We start from the raw sequence: 15,221 nt of genomic DNA on the forward strand, positions 1-15,221 counted from the left end.
ACAAAATAATACATGTAAGAGTACATACACAAAACACATCTAAACACATACACAAGCATACAAAGTTTCAATAGCTTTTATCTCAGAATTCCAACCATGAAATCCTCTGAAGTTCCATATAAATTTGTATATGTTGTGTTTCTGTTCCTCTCTTTTCCTCTCCTTTTTTTTTTTTTTTTTTGTAGAGACAGAGTCTCACTTTATGGCCCTTGGTAGAGTGCCGTGGCGTCACACAGCTCACAGCAACCTCCAGCTCCTGGGCTGAAGCGATTCTCTTGCCTCAGCCTCCCGAGTAGCTGGGACTACAGGTGCCCGCCACAGCACCCGGCTATTTTTTTGTTGCAGTTTGGCCGGGGCTGGGTTTGAACCCGCCACCCTCGGCATATGGGGCCGGCGCCCTACTCACTGAGCCACAGGCGGTGTCCCCACATCTCTGCCAAGTTGCCTCCCTGAATAGGGATATGTTTTAGTTTCTTAGACCTTAGGACAGAGATGTCTTCTAATCTCTCAGATCTTAGGACAGAGGTGTTTTTAAACCTCTCAGACACTGGATTGCATTCATAATATTAATACCATCGATGGCAAATTTAAAGAAGGTAGAAAGAAAATAGAGAGAAAGAGCTTAACAGACTCCACATTTACATGCCACACACCAGTACAGATAAATACTCAACACAAAGAGAAATTCAAGAGTTACAGACTGCAGTTTCACCTGAGCCCTAGAAGTGACAAATCAAAACTACCAAGAGTAGTTCCTACTCTCACAAACAGACGGGAGCTTACACAACCACAAAACAAATGAGAATTCTCCAAACTGAGATGGACAGACTTCCCCTGGGTGGTACCCTCAAATAGCAGACACTCATCTGGATGCAAATGTCAAAATCCAGAGTTCCTTTCTTCTCAGGCATTCAGGGATCAATCACTAATGCATTTGAGATAACAGTAACAGTGGAGCTGGCAGGGGATCCAAAGCCACCTTCTGGCAAATAACACCAGGCTGCTGCTAAGGGAACTTTTAGTCTCTCCCCAGCTACAACATGAACCATGAACAATACCGTCCCAGGGGAGCCCCCATGATTGTTGTCCAAACACAAGAGAATTTAAGTCCAGTTGCTCATGACACAAAGATCGAATTACTGAGACACTAAGAATTGCCAAAGAAGGAAGGAATTTTCAATACAACAGATGTCTTATTAGGAGAATGAGAGAAACTGCCTCAAGTCTGTCTCTGCAAATAATAAAGATAAGGAGCTTTATAAAGAGGGGTCACATGCCTTGGGACTGGTCATGGGAATGGTTAGACCTGGTACCTGGAAGTCTACCCTGGGGCAGAATGTCAACTCCATTATCTTGCAAAAAATCCACCATTTCTGAGAAACAACTCAGAAGGTGAAGTAGTAAGTTAAAGAAGAGTATTATTAAAAATGTATAGGAGTCATTGAAATTTGTTCATGAAGCCACCTACGCTATACCCATGGAGCTTATAGTCTAATAAAGGGGGGTAGTTAGCAATTTTATTAAATCAATATATAAACTACTATAAGGAAGGGATATGTTCTATGAAAATGCAAAGCAGGATAGGAGATTGAGTGTGAATGCTGAGTGCAGAGACAACATTTGTCTTTACCTAGGATGTGAGGGAAGGCCTCTCTGAATAAGGTTTAGGAACCAGCCAGGAAGTTCTGAAGGAAAGTACTACCAAATCCAAAGGGGGGGGGGACCAGATATGTAGCAGCACCCCTCGCCCCCTACCATAAGAATGTGACCTTTTGTAACTGTCCTAGGAAATAGCCCCAAGCTAAAGCAGATAACCGGTAACTGGTTCTGAAAGAAAAAAAAACTAAGCAAATGTTTGACTGCTGATCTTGTCTTAAGATAGATGAGTAATGAACCAGAGTTCTTCTTATCTGCAAAAGCCCCTATATCTGCTACCCCTCCCTAAAGCCCCTGCTATGTCTCCTACCCCTCCCTAAAGCCCCTGCTATGTCTGCTGCCCCTCCCTACTTTATGGTTTTTGCCTTTATAAGCTTGTAAAAACTGCTGTTCAGGGCTTGACTTCTCGGCTCCTAAAAGAGTTGTGAGTCAAGTCCCAGCATGCTGGAATAAAATCCTCTTGCGTTTTGCATCAAGCGCCGTCTCTTGCGGTTGATTGGGAGGTCGTCAGAGCTCAGGGCAGAGTGGGGGGTCCTGCCCCAAGTCTTTCATTTGGGGGCTCATCCGGGATTTGATGACCACCCTTCACCTGTAGAGTCGACCTTGGAGGTAAGAAAGGGGTACCCCGAAAACTGTCTGGTCTGTGTCTTCAGTCTTTTGTTTGACTTTCTGTGCGCGCTTTCGGTTTTGCAGCCGTCCGGCACTTCATGAGAGTGGCCGGACAGTGGTCAATAGACGTGCCCGGAGGACCACAGGCTGAAATCCTGGGGGACGCCCCAGGAACTGAGGAGAACCAGGGATGCCTGGTTGTCTCCTGCTGTAAGGGCGCTGATCGAGTCCGGTTGTTCGATCAAAAATTACGGGAAACGCGCCCGTCTGATTCTGTTGTAGGCTTGTGAGGGACCAAGTGTGGTAGGTAGGTCCTTGTATCTGTAATATTTCTGTTATTCCTGTTATTTGTGTTTCTGACATATCTACTGACGATGGGACAGACTGTAACAACCCCTCTGAGTTTGACTCTAGATCACTGGACTGAAGTAAAGAGAAGAGGTCGTGACCTGTCAGTAGAAGTTAAAAAAAAAAGGCCCATGGCAGACTTTCTGCTCCTCGGACTGGCCCACTTTTAATGTCGGCTGGCCCTAAGGAGGAACCTTTGACTTATCTCTTATTTTTACTATCAAAGAGATTGTTTTTCAGAGAGGACCGGGAGCCCATCCGGATCAACAACCTTACATCATAGTCTGGCAGGACCTGGTGCAGAATCCGCCCCCCTGGGTTCGGCCGTGGACTGCCACATCCAGGCCCCTGTCTAATCATCGGGTGCTCACTGTCCAATCTTCCGGTTCCAGAAAAGGGGGCGACAGCTCGGACCACCCTAAGAAGATCTACCCGGAAATTCAGACTGATCATCTTCTCCTCGACCCTCCGCCCCCTCCTCCCCCGTACCCTCCCGCCTTGGCTCCTGTCGGGGGGCAGGGAGGACCAGCATCGCCGGATCCGGCGATTGCCCCCTCTGCACCTCTGGGGGAACCTTCACTGGGGCCCGCACAAGGTACCAGGAGTCACCGGCGGGGAGGAATGTCTCCCGACACTACTGTTGCCCTGCCCCTGAGGGCATATGGCCCCCCGCCGGTGGCAACAGATGAGGGACCACCTCCTCTCCAGCCCCTCCAGTACTGGCCATTTTCTTCCGCAGACCTGTATAACTGGAAAACTAATCACCCCCCTTTTTCAGAAGACCCCCAACGCCTGACTGGGCTGGTAGAGTCCCTGATGTTCTCTCATCAGCCCACATGGGATGACTGCCAGCAGATCATACAGACTCTCTTCACTACGGAAGAGAGGGAGAGGATTTTACTAGAAGCTAGGAAGAATGTACTCGGGGTGGACGGGCGTCCTACCCAGCTCCCCAACATCATCGAGGCTGCCTTTCCCCTCTCCAGAACTGACTGGGACTTCAACAGAGCAGAAGGTAGGGAGCGACTGACAGTCTATCGCCAGGCTCTAGTGGCTGGCCTCCGTGGGGCGGCAAGACGCCCCACTAATTTGGCTAAGGTAAGAGAAGTAATACAGGGGGCCACGGAACCCCCCTCAGTGTTTCTTGAGCGCCTAATGGAAGCTTTTAGGCGCTACACCCCATTTGACCCTGCCTCTGAAGGACAGAGGGCTTCCATGGCTATGACTTTCACAGGGCAGTCAGCTGTAGACATTAAAAGAAAGCTGCAGAGGATTGAAGGATTGCAGGACTATACCTTGCAGGATTTAGTTAAGGAAGCTGAGAAAGTATACCATAAAAGAGAAACTGAGGAAGAAAAAGAGCAGAGAAAGGAGAAAGAGAGAGAGGAAAGGGAAAATAAGAGAGACCGAAGACAGGAGAAAAACTTAACACGGATTTTGGCCACAGTAGTAGGGGAGAAGAGCCAAGAACAGACCCAAGGTAGAACTAAGAAGTCAGGTAACCTGGGCAACCGCGTCCCGTTAGATAAGGATCAATGTGCCTACTGTAAGGAGAAGGGGCACTGGGCCAGGGAATGTCCTAAAAAAAGGAAGAAAGAACTCTCCAAGAAAGTACTGGCCTTAAAGGAAGAAGAAGATTAGCGGGGACGGGGCTCGGAACCCCTCCCCGAGCCTAGGGTAATACTTAAGGTGGAGGGGAAGCCAGTTGAGTTCCTAGTAGACACCGGAGCTCAACACTCAGTCCTACTCGAACCATCAGGACCCGTCTCCAAGAAAAAATCTTGGGTTGTAGGGGCCGCAGGGCATCAGCAGTACTCATGGACTACCCGAAGATCAGTAGATCTGGGAGTGGGACGGATAACCCACTCGTTCTTAATTATCCCTGAGTGCCCTGCACCCCTCCTTGGGAGAGATTTACTCACCAAAATGGAAGCCCAGATCACTTTCACTCCTGATGGCCCAGAGGTAACCCAGAATAAGAGAGTAACAGGCCTGACCATGCGTTTGGAGGATGAACATAGACTCTTTGAAAAGCAATGGGAGAAAGGGACTAGTCTCATACATGACTGGCTAGAAAAATATCCCGGGGTGTGGGCCGAAACTGCCGGAATTGGACTGGCCGCAAAAAGGCCGCCTATAGTCATAGAACTCAAAACTACTTCCACTCCTGTGGCAGTGCGCCAGTATCCTATGACTAGGGAAGCTCGGGAAGGAATTAGGCCTCACATTCAGCATCTCCTACAGCTGAGCATACTAGTAAAGTGCCAGTCACCATAGAACACCCCCTTATTACCCGTCAAGAAACCCGGCACAGGAGACTATCGCCCTGTGCAGGACCTGAGAGAAGTAAACAAGCAGGCACAAGACATCCACCCCACTGTGCCTAACCCTTATAATCTGTTAAGCTCTCTCCCTCCGGACCATATCTGGTACACTGTCCTGAATTTGAAGGATGCCTTCTTCTGCCTCCAACTACACTCCTCTAGCCAGAACATCTTCACATTTGAATGGAGCGACCCGGACTCTGGAATGACGGGGCAATTGACATGGACCCGACTTCCACAGGGGTTCAAGAACTCCCCAACCATCTTTGATGAAGCCCTCCACCAAGACCTAGCTCACTTTCGTGCCAGCCACCCTCAGGTAATGCTCCTACAATATGTAGATGACTTACTACTAGCTGGAACGACAAAGGAAGAGTGCCATCGGGGCACAGAACTGTTACTGGAAGAGCTAGCCCACTTAGGATATCGAGCCTCCGCCAAGAAAGCCCAGATCTGCCAGAAAGAGGTAACGTACCTGGGTTACACCCTAAGAGGAGGACAGAGATGGTTAACAGAAGCCAGGAAGCATACTGTGACTCAGATTCCAGTTCCCCGCTCGTCCCGCCAGGTGCGAGAATTCTTAGGGACTGCGGGGTTCTGCCGCTTATGGATACCGGGGTTTGCTACTCTGGCAGCCCCCCTCTACCCTTTGACCAAGGAAAGCACTCCCTTCGAGTGGGGTGCCAGCCAACAGCAGGCCTTTGACAACATTAAAAAGGCATTATTATCAGCCCCGGCCCTGGCTCTACCAGATGTAACAAAGCCCTTTGTCCTATACGTAGATGAGAAGAGAGGAGTGGCCCGAGGGGTGCTGACGCAGCCTTTAGGGCCTTGGAAAAGACCGGTAGAATACCTCTCCAAGAAATTAGACCCCGTCGCTGGTGGTTGGCCAGCCTGTCTGAGGTCTGTGGCGGCAGTGGCGGTACTGGTAAAAGATGCAGACAAATTGACTATGGGGCAGAAGTTGACAGTCATTGCCCCCCATGCCTTAGAAAGCATCATCAGACAGCCCCCTGACCGGTGGCTGTCCAATGCCCGCATGACACACTACCAGAGTCTCCTATTAAATGGAGACAGAGTCCAGTTTGGCCCGCCTGTCATCCTCAACCCGGCTACCCTACTACCTGATACCTCTGTCCGGAAGGATGTATTACACACATGCCAAGAAATACTGGCTGAGGAGACTGGAACTCGGAGAGACCTCTGTGATCAGCCCCTGCCGGATGCCCAATTGACCTGGTTCACTGATGGGAGCAGCTCCATAATAGAAGGTAAAAGGGTGGCAGGGGCGGCAGTGGTGGATGATAAGCAGACCATCTGGGCAAGTAGTCTGCCTGAAGGAACATCGGCCCAGAAGGCCGAGTTGGTCACCTTGACCCAGGCCTTACGTTTGGCAGAAGGAAAAAAAGTTAACATATACACCGATAGCAGGTATGCTTTTGCTACAGCCCATGTCCATGGGGCCATTTACAGACAGTGAGGACTGTTAACTTCAGCAGGAAAAGAAATTAAACACAGGGAAGAAATCCTAAGTCTACTGGAGGCTGTTCACCTCCCTAAGAGGGTGGCCATAATCCACTGCCCTGGACATCAGAAAGGGGAGTCCAGAGTTGCCGAGAGAAACCAAAGAGCCTACCGAGAAGCTAAGCTAGCGGCCCAAGGGCTCAACATCCTACCGCTATATGAAAACACTTTAAGGCCTAGCCTTAAAGAAATAGCACCCCCCCTTATCAAAAACTTTAAATATGCAGCTGTAAAAGAGTGCAGACCTTGCCAATTAGTACCTCAGGGCAAACGACTCGGAGGGGATTACCCTGAAAGCTACTGGGAAACAGATTTTACTGAGATTAAGCCAGCTAAGTACGGATACAAGTACTTGCTAGTGTTCATAGACACTTTCTCAGGATGGGTCGAAGCTTTTCCTACAAAGAGGGAGACTACTCAAGTTGTGACCAAAATAATATTAAAAGAGATTTTTCCAAGATTTAGGCTACCCAACGTAATCGGATCCAACAACAGTCCCGCTTTCGTTGCCCAGGTTAGTCAGGGTTTGGCCAAAATCTTGGGGCTTGAATGAAAATTACATTGTGCTTATCGGCCCCAGAGCTCAGGGCAGGTAGAGAGGACTAATAGAACCCTAAAAGAGGCCATGACTAAATTACCCTTAGAGACTGGCATTACTGACTGGACAGTCCTCCTTCCCTTTACCCTGTTCTGTGTGCGCAACACCCCTAGTATATGGAGCTAACCCCCCGCTCGTTGCCATGCAGCACCTCCCTTCCCCAGAATCTTACTCCTCTCAATCTCTATACACCAGATTCAAAGCCCTTGAAACTGTGCAAAAGAAAGTGTGGAGCCGGCTGATCGAAGCCTACAAGCCCGGAGATCTGCAAATACCTCACCAGTTCTAGGTTGGAGATTCAGTGTACATCCGGCGCCACCGGACAGCCAACCTTGAACCACGGTGGAAAGGACCATAGCCAGAAGTTCCATGATTAGAACTTCCCAAAAAACAAATGGGGGAATGAAGGAAAGTACTACCAAATCCAAAGGGGGGGGGACCAGATATGTAGCAGCACCCCTCGCCCCCTACCATAAGAATGTGACCTTTTGTAACTGTCCTAGGAAATAGCCCCAAGCTAAAGCAGATAACCAGTAACTGGTTCTGAAAGAAAAAAAAACTAAGCAAATGTTTGACTGCTGATCTTGTCTTAAGATAGATGAGTAATGAACCAGAGTTCTTCTTATCTGCAAAAGCCCCTATATCTGCTACCCCTCCCTAAAGCCCCTGCTATGTCTCCTACCCCTCCCTAAAGCCCCTGCTATGTCTGCTGCCCCTCCCTACTTTATGGTTTTTGCCTTTATAAGCTTGTAAAAACTGCTGTTCAGGGCTTGACTTCTCGGCTCCTAAAAGAGTTGTGAGTCAAGTCCCAGCATGCTGGAATAAAATCCTCTTGCGTTTTGCATCAAGTGCCGTCTCTTGCGGTTGATTGGGGGGTCGTCAGAGCTCAGGGCAGAGTGGGGGGTCCTGCCCCAAGTCTTTCAGTTCCAGAGGGGAAAGAGCATTCCTGGCCAGCACCTGAGCTAGGGACCTTTTGGGGATGATGCTGAAAAACAGCAAAGCTAGAGGGAGGTGATGGTGAGAGTGGTGGGAAACGGGGCCAGAGAGGTAAGCAGGGACTATCTCAGGAAGGGCACATGATAAAAACATACTTATTCCAGCTATTGTAAGAACCTATCTGAGTAGTTTAAGCAAAAGAGTAGCGAGATCAAACAACGTTTTAGAAGAATCATTCAGACAGCTATGTGAAGAAGTTCTGTGTCGAGGCAGGTTGAAGAGACTCTACTTAGGAAGCCCTGGAGTGAACAAGGGTGGTAGCATTGGAGCAGCTAAAACTGGTAAGAAATAACTACATGGTGTTTGGTCTGCTAAAGGGTCCTGTCATTTACTACTTACAGAAGGTATTTGGGAAAGAACAAAAATCTTCCCCATGATGACTCAGGTCTTAGAAATTTGTAAAAACTTAACTTCCTGGGACCTTGAAACTAACACTTGCTTCCACTTCCTTAAAGGCCCCTGCCACCTTCTCCAGCTTGATTCAAACTGACCAATGAGAAGGGTACTGTGGACCAAGAATCCTGGGCTGGAGATAAAAAGCAAAAAACATAACCAGTGGGGAGTGCAGCCATTTTGAACTCCAGTCTGCTGTGGCTCACCAGCTGACATAAAGCTCTTCCTCTTTGAAACATGATGTTTGGGTGTCCTTTCTCTCCACGGGGCCTCATCCTCCTGCAACACTACCGTAGAAGAGAGCAGATTTTGTGGGGAGGGTTATGTGAATTCTTTTGGAAAATGTTGGGTTTGAAATGCCAATAGGGCATTCACGAGGACACGTCAACTGGCCGGTGGCTGTACCAGTCTGTATACCCCAGTTGAAAAGAGATGTTAGACCAAGAAATACAAATATGAGTCATCTGATATGAACAGGATTTAGAACCATGGGTCTAGGACGTGAGAAGGGAGAGAAAAGCAAAGATGATCCAGGCCCAGATGGTCCACCATTTAAGAACCAAACGGGAAGGAGCTAAGAAAGCAGACTGAGCAGCAGCCATCAGGGCGGTGTTCAGAAGCCAAGTGAAGATGGGATGAAATACTACTAAGAAATCAAGGGTGGGATCCTTGTACTCAGTGTGGTACTCAGGGATCTGGACGTGGTCTTTATTTATTCAGTGGAGTGACAATGCACAGAAGCCTGATTCAAGAGACTGCAAGAGAGAGAGAGGGGAAAGTGCAGACAATTATAAACACAACTCTCCTGAGATTTACTGTAACTGGAAACAAAGAAGTTCGGCAATAGAAAGGAATGTGGAACCAAGGAAAATTTTTGTTCTTAAGGAAGAAATTACAGTGTATTGATATGCTAATGGGAAAGACTCAGAGGAAAAAGCTGATGATACAGAAAAGAAAGGATAAATTGTAGAAATAAAGTCCTTAGTACACCAAAGAGGACTGGATTCTAGTGTACAGGTAGTAGGCTTGACTTTAGTCAGCAGACCAAGAGCATCTAGAGATGGAGGAGAGGCAGGGTATATGGGTGCAAATACAGGTTGGTTAGAAGGTCCCATGTGGGAAGATGTAAAGTTCTCATCTGATTGCTTCTTTTTTTCTCAGTAAGATAAAATGAAATGTGCCAGCTGAGCCAGGATTAGTAGTCTGAGGAGACAGTTATGAAATAGAGAGTTGACTAGAAAATGTAGAAGGATTCCTAGGCAGTCTACTAGAAGTTTGTGGTCATGAACATACCCAGACAGTGCAAGCCCAAATTCGATTAGCCTATGACCTTCATAGATCCTCTAAGTTGAAATAATAATATTTTTAAAGACATCTTATTTTTTAAAAAAGTATAGTTACTTATTCTTGAACTTTATTAAGATTTCTAAAGCATTTATTGATAATGATTGAATCCAAACTCTGAAATAAGGACTGTGTACACTAAACTATAGTCACATGCTTCATAGCAACACTCTGGTCAACAATGGACCACATATATGGTCCAACTAGGTCCACTGTCACATATATGGCAGTGGTCCCATAAGATCATAACAGAGCATACACAGAAACATGATATGTGGCACTTAATAATGGCATTGCAGGGCGGTGCCTGTAGCTCAGTCGGTAAGGCGCCGGCCCCATATACCGAGGGTGGCGGGTTCAAACCCGGCCCCGGCCAAACTGCAACCAAAAAATAGCCGGGCGTTGTGGCGGGCACCTGTAGTCCCAGCTACTCGGGAGGCTGAGGCAAGAGAATTGCTTAAGCCCAGGAGTTGGAGGTTGCTTTGAGCTGTGTGAGGCCACGGCACTCTACCGAGGGCCATAAAGTGAGACTCTGTCTCTACAAAAAAAAAAATAAATAAAAATAATGGCATTGCAAATCAGTAGGGAAAATGACTGATGTTCCATAATAGCGCAATGGCTCACGCCTGTAATCCTAGTGTTCTGAGAAGCCAAGGCAGGTGGATTTCTTGAGGTCAGGAGTTTGAGACCAGCCTGAGCAAGAGCAAGATCCTATCTCTACTAAAAATAGAAAAACTTAGCCTGGCATTGTGGTGGGCATCTGTAGTCCCAGATACTTGGGAGGCTGAGCCAGGAGGATCACATGAGCCTAGGAGTGTAAGGTTGCTGTGAGCTAGGCTGATGGCATGGCAATCTAGCCTGGGGCAACAGACTGAGACTCTGTCTAAAATACATATGTGTGTGTGTGTATTGATATGTGTGTGTGTGTGTGTGTATATATATGTACCATCTAGGTTTGTATAATACAATCTTCTGTGTTTGCACAACAAAATCATTAAATGATGCATTTCTCAGAACATATCCTATCATCAAGTAACACGTGACTGCATTAGAAAAATACACATTTCACGGGAGGAGGAATTTTTGTTTATTTTGTTCATTGCTGTATTCCCAGTGCCTAGAATAATGCCTGGCACACAGTAAATGCCTAATAAATATTGAAAAGATGTATTTAATACATTGAATGAATGTGTGTATTATAGCACACATTCTCTATGAATACTATACAAGCAACTATCCAATGATCTAGGATTACAGAGTGTCTCAAAAGTCTTGGTTGAATTTTAAGTTTAATAACTTAAAACATTGGAAGTATAAATGCTACATGCCTACAAAAAAACATTATTTGAAAGTTAAATTATTTAGCTTTTTATATAGTTTGGTGAATTTTGAAAAATAAATTTTTAATCTTAATGTTTTGATTCAGTCAATATTTGTCACTTGACTATACCCTGAAAAAATAAAAGGATTTATTATTTTAAATTCATGAATCTCAGTAAGTATATAAGAAATGTAAATAATTCAATGTTCAAATTATGTTTTTATAACTTCTTTGAATTACCTTTTGAAGTTTTTAAAGCTTAAAACTACACTGAGTTTTTTTTTTTTGGACACCCTGTATGTCTGGGCCATAGATAGTGGGCTGTATCAGTCCCCAGTTCTTCCTGGGGAATACTAAAGAAGAGTTTCTCTGGTTCAATTCGGGTCCTCTTTTGTCAGTCTTATGCAGAAGATGCCTCCTTCTCACCTCCCATTTATTACTGGGTCAGAGGTCATGCTTGGCCAAGTACCATCTTTCAGACCCCAGCCTGTGGGCAGACTCTGTTGGAGCCTCTACCCATCTCCTCTGTACTGTGTGCTGCCACTCAACAATGTGGCCATTTCCTCTCTCTGCCCTGGAGGTCCGAGGCCTCTCTGGTGGCTGCATTTCACCCACAGGGTCAGCATAGGCAATCAGAAAGTCCTGCCCCATTGTTTAATGCACCTGTCTTTGCCGGAGAACACAAAAGAGATCTCTCATTTGGGCAATGGCACTTTATAATGCCCAGAGCAATGACAGACAGCTCAGGAGAGTTGCATAGATCCTTGTATAGGTTTTGAATGAAAAGCCAATTTACTATTAATAATTAGGTTACTCTGCTGTAACAGAGTTTTGCCTCATAACTTAGCATTTTCACTGGAGTTTTATTGCTGCTTCTTCCACTTTCCACAACTAAAACTCAGAGAGCAGAGAGGAGAATAGAAGAAAAAAGAAGAAGAAAAAACAGATAGATGAATGGTCCTAGAGAAAGGACACCTTCCCTGCTGACGGCAACAAGTGTGCAGAGGACTCTGGGTGGGTTTAGTGGAGAGGACAGCACAGTGCTCAGGCTAGCCGTCCATTGTGGGGGTCCCAGCTGGCCCACCCAAGCCCCTTTTTCTGCATCGTAGGGCCCCTACCCATGGGGATGATTCCTACCTGGTACTACAGAATTAACATATGCGAAGTGCTTGGAGCAACAGTCAGCACATAGAAAATGCCAAATGCAGGCCTCTTTTGTTGTTCTGCAAAGAGTTTTTATCAATTTATGTTATTTGTCCCTTTTTTTCTTTTTTTTGTAGAGACAGAGTCTCACTGTACCGCCCTCAGGTAGAGTGCCGTGGCATCACACGGCTCACAGCAACCTCTACTCTTGGGCTTACGTGATTCTCTTGCCTCAGCCTCCCTAGTAGCTGGGACTCCAGGCGCCCGCCACAAGGCCCGGCTATTTTTTTGTTGCAGTTTGGCCGGGGCTGGGTTTGAACCCGCCACCCTCGGCATATGGGGCCAGCGCCCTACTCACTGAGCCACAGGCGCTGCCCTATTTGTCCCTTTTTAAATTGGGTATTTCATGTATAATCAGACTCTTCACTTTAAAAAAAATAATGATTTGATAACATATGTCAGTAATCAACAGAAAATTAGAAGGAGCAACCAGTTCATTTAGGTCAGGGCAGACTATACACACTCACTTATGTAATCCTCTTTAAAAAGGAGTGTCATTCAAATTATATGTCTTGTCCTTGCAATAAAAAGTGAGAATTTCAACATAAATAAAACAGTTTTGAAACAGTATCAGAAAATAAAAGGTTACCAAAAAATTTACAAAGTTTTGCTCTGACAAACACAGGCCATTATGGTAAAGAGAAAATCTTATTTAAAATAATTGACACAAAATCATGTTTTTTAAAAACTTTATAATTCAAACTTTGTGACTTACAAAAACAAAAAGAAAACTACAAAGAACCAAAAATCCATTTTTTATTTTTACCATATAATTATCACAACATGTTATCACAACATCCTCAGAGACGCCATCTTCCAGTAATTCACCAAAATGATGAACATAAAGGGAAAGAAGAGCGGCACCTGATACATGTTTTCTAGGCATTTTAGAAAAAACATGTAGTTATTCCTTTGGCCACATATATGCAAATCTATAAGAAAAATGATATTATAGACATCAACCTAATGAGTATGTTCAAAAAGGCCACAGATGTCACCATGGCAAAACTGGAAGAGTCTACAATGTTACCCAGCAGGCTGTTGGCATTGTTGTAAACAAACAAGTTAAGGGCAAGCTTCTTACCAAGAGGATTAATGTTTGTATTGAGCATATTAAGCACTCTAAGAGCCAAGATAGTTTCCTAAAATGCGTGAAAGAAAATAATCAGAAAAAGAAGGAAGCCAAAGAGAAAGGTTCTTGGGTTCAACTGAAGCACCAACTTGTTCCACCTGGAGAAACACACTTTGTGAGAACCAATGGAAAGGAGCCTGAGCTCCTGGAACCCATTCCCTGTGAATTCATGGCATAATAGGTGTACAGCATAGCACCCAGGAGAACCAAGAGAACTATTGGAACCATGATATTAGGTGCTGGAACCTATTTATTCTCCATGAATTTGTGGCATAATGAGCATACAGTGTAGTACATGGGAGAACCTAGAGAACCAGTTGAGCAGGAGCATAAGGTTCTAGAACCTATTCCCCATGAATTCATGGCATAATAAGCATATAGTGTAGCACGGGAGAAGCAAGAGAACCAGCAGGAGCCTAAGGTGCTGGAACCTATTCCCATGAATTCATGGCATAATAGGCATAACAAGCTTTGTCACATTCAATGAAAAGGCACCCCCCTGAGCTGCTGGAACATTTTCCCCATGAATTCATGGCATAATAGGTTTTAAAAATAAAAGGCTACTGTTAAAAAAAAAAAAAGAAAGAAAGAAACGACTAAGTACCTCTTGGTTTTCTCCATTTCTTCACACTGTTTATATATGCTAATTTTTTTACATTTCTTACCTTTTTCTCAAAGTCCAGCTACTCTGAGAGAGCCAGCCAGAGAGGTTTCCACCTCATCCTCAGCAAATCGCTGGGTTTGTGAGTGTCCTGGCTGGATCCTTCAGACCACCCCTTTGGTCAGATGAGTGCATCAGGTGATGACAGGAGGAACAAAGGACTCAGCCAGCTATGACCCCCACCCCAAATTTCTGACCCTCAGAATTCACGAGCATAACAGATGGTTGTTCTTGTATGCCGCTCAGTTTGTAGAGTGGTTTGATACACATCGCTGGCAGGGCAGATTTTGATAACTGAAAGTGCAAAACTATAATAGCAAAAACCTAAAACATGTGACATTGACCTTAAGAATAAGTTTTAGGTGGAGGAAGGAAGAACTTTGAAGAATCCTTAGGGAAGTTTTCCCATACCTACCTGGTTATATATAAATCTCCTGGTGGCACTTGTTAATAGCATAGATTCCTAGACCTCATCCCTGAAGATTTAAATTCAATAAATCTGAGATAGGGCCAGGAATTATATATTTATAATAACTTCCAAGATCAGAAAAGGATGACAACTATTGTATTAAATCTTAGTCAGTTCCTCATGATAAAAAAAGCTTGGTTTTTATATATATATATATATATATATATATATATATTGTGTATGTATATATAAATCTTGGTTTATATGTTTTATATATTTGGTTATATATAAAACCAAGCTTTTTCATCATAAGGAAATGACTAAGATTTAATATATATTTGTGTATATAAAACTAAGCCTTTTTATCATAAGAAAATATATATATGGTCTGACAATTAAGTTCACAAACTCATCCTAGAAAAAAGCACTACATACTTCATGGCTGCATATCACTCTGGTCACCTTTGAAGTACGACTCTTGGCCATCTGGTTACCACAGTGCTATTCAGCAATGAGTTATGAAGCACTTTTTCTAGGATGAGTTTGCAAACTTAGTTGTCTGATCTCATATATACAATATTTACAGATTTAATATGCAATCTTAAATATAAAAAATCATATGTACAAAAAATTTAATCCAACCTAATTTAAAATGAAAATTATAAGTAATTTCTCCGAATAAATAAAATTAATAATGATCTGA

Source organism: Nycticebus coucang, chromosome 3, assembly GCF_027406575.1.
Source record: "Nycticebus coucang isolate mNycCou1 chromosome 3, mNycCou1.pri, whole genome shotgun sequence".
NCBI lineage: Eukaryota > Metazoa > Chordata > Mammalia > Primates > Lorisidae > Nycticebus > Nycticebus coucang.